Genomic DNA, 14,090 nt, shown 5'->3' with positions numbered 1-14,090 from the left:
CATTGTCATGGAGTTACTTGATTATGCCCCTGGCTAGTCACATTATCAGGACTCTTTAAATAATTGATTGATTGAAAAGATGAGATCATTATCAAATACCCAATTGATTCAAATGTATGAGCATGCACATGTGAAAGCAAACATGACTCGGGTACATTCTGAACTTGGAGGCAATTGGGCAAGATAGTCTGTTCGACTCGTCCACCATGTTGATTCATCTAAGATTAAAGGATGATTAGGTGGATATTTTAAAAATATTGACTGAGTCAACTAGGTTTTAAATTTTTTTCCTAAAAAATAATTATTTTATTTTAATAATTTAGACATTTTTATCAATATCCAACAATATACATCATACCTTCTCGAGACAATTAATTAGTCCCAATCGTTTGTTAGATTAATTCCGTGTTCACACTATCGGAATTCCATGCTTCTTGGGCCACTTTAATGAGTCTACGGATTGCAACTGTATAGAAATACAATTATGTAAGGTAGCATTTTCTAATCACTCTTAAAAAAAATATTATTTTAAACTGAATTAAATATTTTGTCTTGTTCCAAATCAATACCAAATTCAAAATCATGAAAATCAATGTGAAAATTATTGACTTTGATAGAGCAAATCATTGGTTTGAATATAGGATTGAATTAGTTTCGTTTTCGAGTCTAACTAGTTTGTGCGGTAAGGTCAAATAGATTCAAATAAAATTGGATGGTTTTAGAATCAATAGTTTGGTTTGATCGACAACAGATTCACCTCGTTTATATAATGATCTATTTCATGAAAATTTAAAATACCTTGATTTATCAACGAGAGTTTTTATTAACTCACCAACTTTACTTATATCAGACCAAAATATAGGTAAACAATCATTTAATTTCAGAAGGATTGGTGTGTTGTTAGTAAAAATTGGTGTGCCAATAGATTATATTTTTCTATCAATATATGTTCTATTGGCTGTGATTAGAAGTCCTGCATAGAAAAAAGAAAAAAATTAGGTATCTTCCCAAGAACTTGGGAAAAATTGGGGATACTCAACATACCTGGCTTAGTGTGATTGGTCTATCCAGCATTAATTCTATGAATTTCTGCATTTACTATTTTATTATTTCTCAATTACAAAACATAAGAAGATATCGCATGTCTGACGTCCTTTTGGAATACTTTTGGGCTACCAATCCTTAGGTGGATCCTTGTGATAATCGTAATTACACGTGTTCAATGCCTGTTTATTTTCAAATCGTTTTGCGTGTGAAATAGAGTTAGCTTATTCAGGCTTCACGGGCAACATATGCTGTGCACATTAGCGTGTCCAATGCAATTATGGTTTATATCATATATCGAAAAAAAAAAAAAAAACCTAAATAGAAGTTGGAGAGAGCCTGGTGAAATATTAATTAACCATGCCTTCTTAAGTTGAAAGCAGTAATTAAGCGGGCACAATCAGGCTTGCTTGGTATAGTAAGCCCCTTTCCCAATTGATCTTTATGGGCAGACCTGAACGGTTGGGTAAGCCCTCGACTAAAAAGAAGGGAAGCACGGGGAAGGCAAGGCAGATCTCCCTATGGACTGATAGGATGAGAAGGAGTCGGGCATCTCCAGAAATGGGCATTGTTGCAGGTACTGTTTTGCTTATCTAGAAGGTTGTTAGTAATATGTGAGTGGAAAGCTTGCCATAGACAACCAAATTAGATTCAAATAAAATTGGACGGTTTTGGAATCAATAGTTTGGTTTGATTGACAACGATTCACCTCATTTATATAATGATATATTTCATGAAAATTTTAAAAACCTTGATTGATCGAACGAGAGTTTTAATTAAGTCGCCAACTTTACTTATAACAGACCAATGTATAGGTAAACTTTAAAAAGGATTGGTGTGTTGTTAGTAAAAGTTGGTGTGCCAATAGATTATGTCTTTATCAATATATGACCTATTGGTCATGATTTAGAAGTCCTACATAAGAAAATATATATATATATATAAATATATATATATATATATATATATATATATATATATATATATATATATATATTGGAATCTTCCCAAAAGCTTGGGAAAACTTCCATTTTAGTGCACTCAAATGGGAATATTACAATTTTCAATTATCGCTTATAAAGCAAGTGGTGACCTAAAAAAAAATCGTGGGTAAGATGAGATCGGAAAGAATAGATTAACAGTAATTTACAAAAGGGTTCAAAATTTTCGAATTGACAATCGAAGATTTCACGGAATCTCAACCAATCACACTAGACCTAACGGGTAGTTTTGTAAATTGGGGATACTCAATATACCTGGCTTGCTGTGATTGGTCTATCCAATCATTAGTGGATCCTTGTGATAATCCGAATCACACGTGTTCAACGGCTGTTTATTTTCAAATCGTTTGCGTGTGAGATAGAGTTAGCCTATTCAGGCTTCACAGGCAACATATGCTGTGCACATTAGCGTGTCCGACGCAATTATGGTCTATCTCATGTATTGAAAAAAAAAAAAAAAAGAATAACTATATAGGAGTTGGAGACAGCCCGGTGAAATATTAATTAACTAGACTTAAAAGATGGGTAAAAGAGATAAAATTACAGGAGAGAAAAAGTAATAATTAAGTGGGGTCAATATTATTCGATGAGATGTTTATCCCCTACAAGTGAGTCGCATCAATGTATTTTATTATATAGATATAGATATAGATGAATTATGAGAGATTAACGCGCTAAAACATATGTCGTGATGATGTGATTGACATGCACAAAGTCACAGATCTTTTTCTTCAGGATATCTAAGGAAAAAAAATCTAGAATCTTAAATTAAGAATTGCTATCCATGAAAGAGCCACTTAATTTCTCTTATGAAGGTGAGTTGTCCTAGTGATTGTCAAAAGTGATTATCAAAAGGAGTCGAAAATATTGGATTATAAACTGATGCTCTAAAATGTACACTGCGATGACACGGTTGACATGGCATGTGTATAGAACCATGTCCTCACTACCTACGTTTAGCGAGTTAGTTTATCATTAGTCTTAATTAATAGGGACTGTTTAGGCGGCACTTGTATCTTGATTTCAAATGAGCATCCAATTCTACCAACTCACAAAAGTATTACTTTGAGAGGATGATTATTCCATAACACCAATAAAGATGTAAAAAAATGAGTACATTAGTGTTTCATATGGCAGCAATTGGAGACAATTCTCAACTTTTGTAAAAGACCATAAACTTGAGACTACTAATAAGAAATGACTCAGAAAAAAGTATAAGAATAACTCCAATATGGGGTTATGTAGGGTGTTGTCAATGGAGGGGTTAGGATCGGATTGAGGTCGAATTTGTACCAATCCAATAAGGGTCAAATTGAATCTAGAACTGATTCGATAATTATCGGATTGACCTCTTAACGGATCAAGTTTTCATCAGATCTCAATATTAAGATCCAATAACAATCAGATCAGTCCGAATAGGATCAAACACAATTTGACATACAAAATCAAAAAATAAACTTCATATATTAAATATATAATATAAGTTCATCAGATCGAGTCCTTATTAGATTAGGACATGGTCAATCTAGACCTGATCCAATAAAGTATCAGATCGGATCCTTATCAGAATATAAACCTTGATCTAGACCCAAAGTTCACAATGTGAAAAAAAACCTATATTTGACAGCCCAAGGCCATCGAATTTCATAAAATTTGACGGACCAAGGTGTCAAATTATTTATTGTCAAATTTTTTTTTTCAATGGATTGAAGCCGTCAAATTAATGGAGGATGGCAAAAATTTGATGGCTCTAAGCCATCGAATTGGAGAACATCAAAAATTTCAACAGCCATGGGTTGTCAAAATTCAGTTTCTAAAATTTGTGGGCTTTGACCCGTCAAATTCTAGTGTCAAAATTTTCAATTTTCACATAGTGGTTATCAAATCAGGATATACTGGATTTCAGGTAGGATCCGATCCATCGACAGCCCTGTGATTATAATTAAGAGAGTCGATTGAAATAGTTTGGACACGTCCAACAAAGACCAGCTATAATCTCAATGGGAAAAAGTATTCAAGTTGAAGATTTTAAAATAGTACACATCTAACTTGAAATTTGATCCATTTTTATTAGATAACTATAGGTACTCCGAATCAAGGGCCAACATTCAAAAAAGACTGGATTCAATAAAGTGTTTGAAATATATAAATTAATTATTTTTTTATAAATTTAATTTATTTAGATATGTGATGAATGTTATAGTTTGTACATGCTTTGGTTAAATCATTCAAGTTGAATTCGTTTCAGTCAAAAAATTTTGATTTAACCAAAATTGTGTTATATTTTATAATAATAGTGAAAAAAAAAAAAAAAAAACATATTTATACATGCTTAGGTCAAATTAAGTATTTTATATCCATATTGGACCGATAAGTACGATTAAGTCTAGATTAGGTTCAGCTATTGAATCAGTACCAATTTCGTTCCAATAGTATCCAAACTTGATCCATTGACAGTTCTAAGCAGAATAAGATCCAAAATAATGTTGATGGAGATGATAAAAGTAGATAAATAACGATATCATTTCAGTAACAAAATGCATTGCTTAAACTGTGGGATAGATAGCAGTGGGATATTGATTTGAGGATGATGACTCAACTTCTATAAACTCAGCTGTCGGTCCTCCATATATATGTATATGTGGATTTGATGTTGAGCAATCCAACAGTTTACCAAATTGTCCATGGTAGGGATATCAAATCATTACAATTTTGATCTCATATTGCATGATTACTCAAAACAGTTAGGATTATAAGATTTTTCATATAATTAATGACGTCGGAAAATTTTGAATTTTAATGATGATTGTAGACACCCCAAGTTGAAGGCCCCCCACTCGAAAAGGACCAAAAAGGGTGTATTTTATTTAAAAAATCGTCAATGGATCTAAAGGTCTAAATCTTCAAAAACTTAATATTTAGTGCGAATAAAAGTCATAGGACTTCCAATAGTCCAATGGACCCACAAGAAAGTCTATCTAACTTCTTAACCCAATTGCTTAAGGTATGATTCAACTAATTGTGAGCCGATAACTTTGTTTTGTGACAACCAAGCATCTATTTCGGTGTGCAACAATTCTCATAAAGTACGGTTCCTTAGAGTTGTCAGAATTTCAAGGGAGTTTTTGTAATAAAAATGCTACAGTTGGATCTGACTATTGAAATAATAGATAAGACTAGAATAACTCAAATCTATCAAAACAGATAAAAGGTACAATCTTAAATACCTATCCACCCACATTGCCTAATACCTAAGAAAAAAATACAGCCATCATAATTTTGGTGATTTAGACATATCCCTCGATCATAACATATACCTACTTCGTAGAAAGGTACAGTACGTATCTGATTTGTTGATCAATCTTACAATAGACATTGACAAATAACAACTACGCTAAAAACAAAGAAGATTTAAGTACGTCAAATTTGACTATATCAGCAAACATGAGAGAGAGAGAGAGGGGCGGGGGTGAGCGGTTCATGGGACATATGTAAAAATAATGATTTTTCAAAATATGGGTTAGAGGTTTTGGATTGAACTGATTTTTTGTGAGGATGGTCATTATAATGAGAAGATCATCCTCACAAAATATCAGCTCAATTTGAAACTTCTAAGTCCATCAAAAGTGATTTACAAATTATTGGTAAAAAATTGACGGTCCACATTCTAAATCATTTTTTATGAGATTAGAAGTTTCAGATTGGCCTGAATTTTTTTTCGGATAATCTTCTCATCATAGAGATCATCCTCATGAAAAATCAGCTCAATCCAAAACTTCTAACTCAAATTTTAAAATTTTATTATTGTTACATTATTTTTACATATGTCCCAGGATCTGTCCCCATTCGAGAGACCTTGGTGTCGAATTTACCCCTTTTTCAAATAGTGATATATAGTGACAAATCACAACACATAAGTAAGCCTTATCAATCTCATCCATCTGTATATCCAAAATACTATACATTAAGGTAGTTTCAATCCATTTCATTTTGATCCCCTCCTCATTTTCTTACATTAACTTGTGCCCTAGCACTCCTCATAATTCATCTCAATTGGCATTGCTTTATTTGGTCACTATTTTTTGAGTTAAAGTCATCTCAATTGGCATTTCTTTATTTTGTCTTCCATGGTCTTATATGCTATTATTTTCTATGATTGTGTTATTTCTTGATTGCACAATATTAAGCTTTATAAAATCTATGTAGTTGAATATATAATTGACTTTTTGTCCTTTATGATCCCTTACTCAGAATATGGTGAAACTAAACAAAAGAATTAAAGAAAATCAAAAAATAATCTAGCTTAGATTTGAAGCACGGAGTATAAGATATGTATTTTTATTTCTACAGATATCCTTAATGGTCTCACACAATACTACACTTTGCTAAAATTTGTATATTAGATGCAAAAAAAGGTTGTATCGGACACAATAGCTAACTAGCCCCATTCTCTATGTCCGGCGATCTTGGAGGGAGTAAGGGGGCGTTTGTTTAAGATCGTTAAATTCTTATTTTGGATTGAAATGATCAAATTATAGAAACTGATTTTCAGAATTCAAAAACTTGCATGTTAACCCGCATTGTTTCTAGAGTGAAATACTGCTTTCAAAATCTAGAGTTGCACTCCTGTTGACCTCATTTCTGCAGTTGTGATATGGAATAATGTATGCCTAAGTGTGAAAATAATACTTTAATACAAAATTACAAAAAATGGATCCTGAAAGTAAAAGAAATAGGTCTGACATTCACTTTTTTTTTTTTTTTTTATAGCTGATCTCTTATTATGATTATGGTAGAATTGCTTTGTAATGAAAATCAAACGAAAAATAGGATTCCAAAATCAGAAAACGGACACTGATTAGATTCTAGAATCCAATTCAAACACTATCTTAGTATTCATCAAGCTCAAGGCAAAGATCTTTTGCATATAATTTTATTGAAAGATCACTAATATCATCACCATCACCACCACCCCCATGCACCACCACAACTTTGCATGTTTATACAATTATTAAAAAAAAAAAATTTAGATGTGTGGAAAAAGAAACAACGAAGAGGAAAAAAATTGAAGTATGCTTCGGATTTTACATAATTGATTTAAATGGTATTTTGTTATTGATTTGATCAATTTTAATGATTTTTAGACTTAACCATGGACCAACCCATTTGTGTGGTGTATGGGCTAATATTTAATGCAGATCACTTAGATTTGTTGGATCATGGGTTTTATCTGTGAAAATCCAAATCCAAATCATACGAGGCACGTCCTATCACTGAACCCCAATTTAGACTTGTGAGCACAATTTTAATTTAAAGGCTTTCGTTAGTTTAGAAAACGACGGAGACCCATTTAAATTTTGAGATAATATGACGGAATATGTCGACTACATGGTTATGGGCCCAATAGCTATTTGAGAATTTCCATTGGCACCCCAACTTTTACTTATTCACTCCCACTAAATTTAAAAATTCAAAAATTTACAGGATGAGAATATCATTCTCTCAATTTATGAAAGAACATCAGGTGTGAATATTTTGCTCTCTTTGATGGAGAGATACCAAAGAGTGAAATGCACGAGATCAACATCAAAAGGTTAAGAGTTGACAACGTTGAATATCAACTTGTTCTTTTTTCAAGGAAATGTTAATACCTATTTTAAAGTTGTGTGCCAATTTCAAATCAGTAAGTAAAAATTGGATGACAAAAAGTTGGAGTGCATATAATTTCTCCACAAAAAAAAAAACATCATTTCTGTTTATCCAAAGTTTCTCTCCGGTTCTTCAGGTTTAAAAATTGGATAAAATAGAATCAAAAGAAGGAAAATGAGGGTGAAGAATTTTATCCTAGATATTGAAGATGGATTTTGGGGTCGTGGTTGAAGAAGAGTGTAGTTAGAGGTTGAAGCAACACCATTTCCTGAATGAATGATCGTATCACATCATTGTAAAATAGCAAGACGACCTGCGACATTATTGAAAAAATAAAAAATAAAAAATAAATAAATAAAGAGCTTCAATATATTAGTACACATGAAATGCAATAGTTCAATAAGAACAAAAGTTGTTGGAATTTCCAAGCTTTCATGAAATTTGTTTTGGAATTTTTTACCAAGTAACAGTGAAAAATTAGGTTTTTTTGGAATTTTTTTCCAAGGTTCTTAGAATTTTGTCCTCTACAATATGATCATGTTTTTGGATGCCACAAGGCGATGCCATCAAGAGACTTACCTTACTAACTTGTAAGGAAATTATTTTTGTTTTACTAACATTGTATCAATATGTTCGTTTTTGTTACTTTAATTTGTTCTAAATTTACTTAGAATTGATTATATAGTCACAAAAATTTTGAACTTTTTTTAAAATCATAAATTTTTTTAATAAGGTTTAGTCGATTAAATCAACGATTCTTCAATTAATCATGGAATTTTATAACATATTTATCCTTCATCTTTAAAATTTTATTTTCAACATTCAAATATCACGAGAATATAGAATTTTTAGGGAATTGGAATTGGGTTTTGGTAAGAAATCCAAAAATATAATTTATTTACTATTTGAAATGTTCACAGTTGTAACTAACTAGCTGTTGAGTTGAGAAAAAAAATTGGGTTGAATCAATGGTGTTTTATTCATCAATGTAGACATGAGATGTTCGTAATGGAACCTCAATGCTATATTATTTGGAGCTACTACCATTCTTATTTGGAAATAGGTGTAAATGGGCACCTAAATTGATTTTAAAATTGGTTTTATTATTTTAGTGACTCATTCATTGGTTAAGGGCATGATCTACCTAAGATGTAAGTAGGGATGCCTGATTAGAGGATGAGGAAGGTGTTAGGCACCCCATCCTTTCTATCAAAAGTGGTTTATCTTTGAAACTTAGTTTAATCTTTTGAAAAACTTAAGAATATAAAAAATGCATGAAGATACATGTTTAAGGTGATATGTGCAATAAATGAAAATATTCTCTTAAAAGAGGGTTTTGATACCAATGTGAGACATTAAGAACATCTTAAGGAAAAAAATAGTTCATCTAACGTACATTATTTTTATGAGTAGGAATGTTAGTTTGAGCTTTTTAGAGAAATTTTATAATGGAATTCCCTTAATACCACAACCTTAATGCATATATACAAGCCTAAAAACTTAAGTGTTTTCATCCCAACAAGAGGATGACATATTTATTCATTATTGCCAAGGATATGTGAGTAAATGCATGGTGTACAATACAATGCATGAGATATACTAAAAGGGAAAGAAAGCTTCAACCCCCACTTTTTCGACTAAACCAAAGTTCAACTTATTAGAGGTAAGAGAGGGTTGCATTACATCAAATGTTTTCTAGAACATAAAATAAATAGAGGGTTGGGAGTACAAGATGCAAGTGCTTAAAAATAAAAATATAATCTACATCCATCTTGTCCCTTGATGTTCTTGAATAATCTTGAGTCTTGAGATAAGTAACTTGAGGGTTGAAGAGCTTTAATTAAGAGTAGATGGTTAGAGATGATGAGGTTGTTGGTTGAATGCTGGAAGATGAGTAGAAGTTCTTGAGTTTAAGGTAGTGTTAAAAAATATTAAAGAGGTGAGTAGGGATTTTTGTAGAGTTTTAGGTTGAGATATGGGGGTTTGAAAACATGAATTGCTCATAAGAAATGATACTATTTATAAAAATTTTAAAAAACTTTTGAGGATAAAATAGTCTAAATTTAAAAATAAAGAGAATGGACGTAAGGTTTAAGTTATTTAGTTTTCAATTTTTCATTTTTATGAGGGTAAAGGTAAAATTTATGAGAAGAAACTAAAAGTATTTTTGGTCTTCAGTTTTTTGATAAATACAAGTGAGAGAACAAAAGTATTTTTGAGGGTGAAATATGGGGATGACATGCGTAAATGTGGAGTAGTAGGTAAAAGGTAAACCTTGGTTCATTTGTAAATAATTCATAAAGCAAAGGTGGATGTATATTTTTGAAATGGAATATGGAAAGCTTAATATATATGTACTTGAAGATTCCTACTTTTCGGGTATGTTTGTTAGTTTTCCTAACTTTAAATTTTTTTACCAAAGATCAAAGTGCCTTTTTTTGACCACACTTTTTAAGAAATGTATTCTTAGGATTTCTCAAGAGAGTTGACTCTTCAATTAGGTTGGAGCATTGGGCATTGGGGCTTATAGGAGAATCATGTGTCATCTTTTGGAGGGAAGTCTAAGGTCATGGGCTTAGAATGAACTTTGTTTTGGACTTAAGTTATATGCTTAAGATGATTTAGGTTTGGGTATTTGGGTTATAGACTTAGGATGACTTAGGTTTGGGTATTTAGGTTATGAAACTTAGATGGTTTATGTTTAGGTATTTAGACTTGGCTTGGATGTGGGCTTAATATTGGGTTATGGTATGGATAATTGATTGGTTAATAGAAAATGAGTTTGGATTGGGTCAATTTATGGATTTAGAGTGATGGGTTAAAGATATGGGCATGGAATTGGATATAGATTAACGATAAATTTTGGATATGTAAAATGATATGACATGATGCATATATGCATAAAAAAGGTGCTAGGTGGCAACTATTGTGTAATGTGAGTCCGTTGAAGAGTTTTAAACTCTTAATTGAAATCAACTTGAGATTTTGAAAATTTGAACTTTTCTAGTGAATTCGTACAAATTGAATCTACAATCTACATATGTAAAAAAAAAAAAAAAATGATGTGCCATTCATCTAAAATAAAGATCAGCCATACATGGTGGCATAATGAGTACTTGCAATATGAAAATAAGTAGCTTATCATAATATTGGCGAACCCCTAAAACTATATGTCACAAAACTATTAAGATTTTTCATTCAATTTAAATCATAAAAATAATCTCATTTATCCATTATTAATCATTAAAAATCTCAATGGTGTAATGCCACATCCATCTTAAAACAAAAGTAAAAAAGATTGAATTTAACAAAATAATAATAATAATAAAATCTTAAATTACGTCAAATTGGACAAATTAAAACAAATTCGAGGGACCTTGATGTCAAATTTACCGCTTTTTTTCATGTAGTGATATATAGTGACTGATCACACCACATGCGTAAGCCTTATCAATCTCCTCCATATATCCAAAACACTATACATTACGGTGTTTCAATCCATTTCATTTTTTATCCCCTCCTTGTTTTCTTACATTAACTTGTGCCTAGCACTCCTCATAATTCATCTCAATTGACATTGCTTTATTTTGTCACTATTTTTCAATTTAAAGTCATATCAATTGGCATTTCTTTGTTTTGTCTTCCATAGTCTTATATGCTATTATTTTCTATGCTCGTGTTATTTCTTGCTTGCCCAGTATTAAGCTTTATAAAATCTATTAGTCAAATATATAGTTCACTTTTTAAACTTTATGATCCCTTACTCAGAATATGTTGAAACTAAACAAAGGAATTAAAGAAAATAAAAAAAAAATTATCTAGCTAGCTTAGATTTGAAGAACGGAGTGTAAGATATATATTTTTATTTCTACAAATATCATTAATGGTCTCACATAATACTACACTTGCTAAAATTGGTCTAGTAGATGAAAAAAAATGTTATATCGGAGAAAGTAGCTAACTAGCCCCATTCTCTATCTCTGGTGATCTAGGAGGGAGTCACAATGTGAAAAAAGCCCAAATTTGACAGCTCTGGGCCATTGAATTTCATAAAATTCGACGGACAAAAGGGTCGAATTGACATCGAATTTTTCATTGTCAAATTTGTTTTTTTGACAGGCCGAAACTGTCAAATTAATGAAGGATGGGAGAAATTCAACAGCTCCAAGCTGTCAAATTTGAGAATATCTAGAATTTCAACGGTCCTAAACCGTCAAAATTCAGTTTCTAAAATTTGTGGGCCTTGGCCCATCAAATTTTTATGTCAAATTTCCAGTTTTCACATAGTGAGTAAGGGGGCGTTTGTGTAAGACCATTAACTTCTTATTTTGGATTGTAATGATCAAATTATTGTAACTGATTTTCAGAATTCAAAAACTTGTTAGCACGCATTGTTTCTAGAGTGAATATTGCTATCAAAATCTAGAGTTCCACTCTCGTTGACCTCGTTTCTCCATTTGTGATATGAAATACTATATGCCTAAGTGTGAAAATGATTCTTTAATACAAAATTACAAAAACTGGATTCCGAAAGTATAAATGGCTCTGATAACAGAAACCGATTATGATTATGGTAGAAAACCTTTGTAATGAAAATCAAACAAAAAAATAGGATTCCAAAATCAGAAAATGGATGCTGATTAGATTCTAGAAATTAATTCAAACACTCTCTTAGTATTCATCAAGCTCAAGCCAACGATCTTTTGCATATAATATTATTGAAAGATCGCTAATACCATCAGTATCACCACCACCACCATGCATCACCACAACTGTGCATATTTATAGAATTTTTTTAAAAAAAAAAAACTTTAGACGTGTGAAAAAAGAAACAGTGAAGACGAAAAAAGTCACATATGCTTACATCCTCGTGTGGATTAGAGCAAGAACAATTACTATTTTCTTCTTAGTTTTATAGTCCTAGTGATTTCTATGTATAAAATCGGAAGTTGTTAAACAGTGTTTATCTCCCCTAAAATAGAAATCCCCAAAAATAAAAATAAAGATAAAACTAAAAAACCCTTAAGAAAAATATTACACAATTGCCTCTTTTGTAATCCTAGAAATTTTGAGCCAACAGGCTCCGTTGTGCCACTGGAATACAAGACATATACACAACAAGATGGTCATATATTTAGGTTTCCACTCTCAGAGAGCTAGAGAGAGAGAAGCATAATTTACACACACAGAAATAGGAGCATAATCTTATTCGTCAAGCAAGCGTGATCTGATGCTTCAGGGTTGTAGAAGATGAAATTCTATGATAAAGTTCATTTTCAAAATCTTGGATTTAGTTTAAAAGAATTTGTTTTTTTTTTTTTTTATGAGTTTTCGTTGAAACTTAAATGGTTGTGGTGTTGGATTTCTGATGTGATAATTCATTTGAGCAAAACGACCCTTAGTAAAACTGAAAATCTTACTATGTTAGTAAGGAAAGGTTTCACCTAAGGTTTAGTTATGTAAACTTCCTTTGCACGTCCTTTCAGAGTAAGAACTCCTCATTAACATACTTTTATTATTATTATTATGAGAGATTTATCGGGCAGATCTATCTGTTGCAAAGCATTATTGTGAAAAATTAAATTACGAGTGCACCAATTTTTTTTTCCAACAACCTTAATTAAATAGTTATTTATCACATAATTAAACTTTATAAATAAATAATCATTAATTTTAAGAGTCAGAGTATAGTATAAGACCTCTGAAACTATTATTACTTATTCATTCAAACAACACTTGATACGTATTATTTATTTTAAAGCAACATACGTTGATAGTCCAATTTCTGGATTATATCTTAGTTTTACAATGACCTTTCTTCTGAAAAGCATAATTTGCTAATGTCAAAGAGGCTCATCATTTTTCTCATTACAGATAAAAGTCCTTTTATTGTATTTTATAGAATGCTCCCAAAGATAAGATCAGGGTAGAAGATTTATTTATTTATTTATAATAAAAATAATATAATATATCATGAGCTTCGTCTTTTTCTTTGATGAGTTCATCTTTAAATAAATGAAAGGAAAATTATAATTTCAGCTCCCTTCATACACGTATTACATATCTCAATATAAGTGTTTAGTGACGATTGGATTTGTTATATAAGTCATAAATTTGAATCTTTATATGTTCTTTCACGTAAAAGTGATTATATTTAACTGTTGAACACATGAAGAATGATTGGTATACCAAAGTTAAAAAAATAAAAATAAAAATAAAAAGTATTTAACGGATGATCTGATATAATTGTCAAAATATTTGCATATATGTTAAATTTTCATTTATTTTTTGTAAAATGCATGATAGGTTTTTTTTTTTTTAGATTCAATAGTTTTGCTTATTTTTTATTTGGTGGATTCTTCATAAATTGAGCATGTATTATATAAGAAAAAATAG

Source organism: Akebia trifoliata, chromosome 11 (assembly GCF_017979445.1).
Source record: "Akebia trifoliata isolate Shusen 1 chromosome 11, ASM1797944v1, whole genome shotgun sequence".
NCBI lineage: Eukaryota > Viridiplantae > Streptophyta > Magnoliopsida > Ranunculales > Lardizabalaceae > Akebia > Akebia trifoliata.
Note: the sequence above shows the minus strand (reverse complement) of the source record.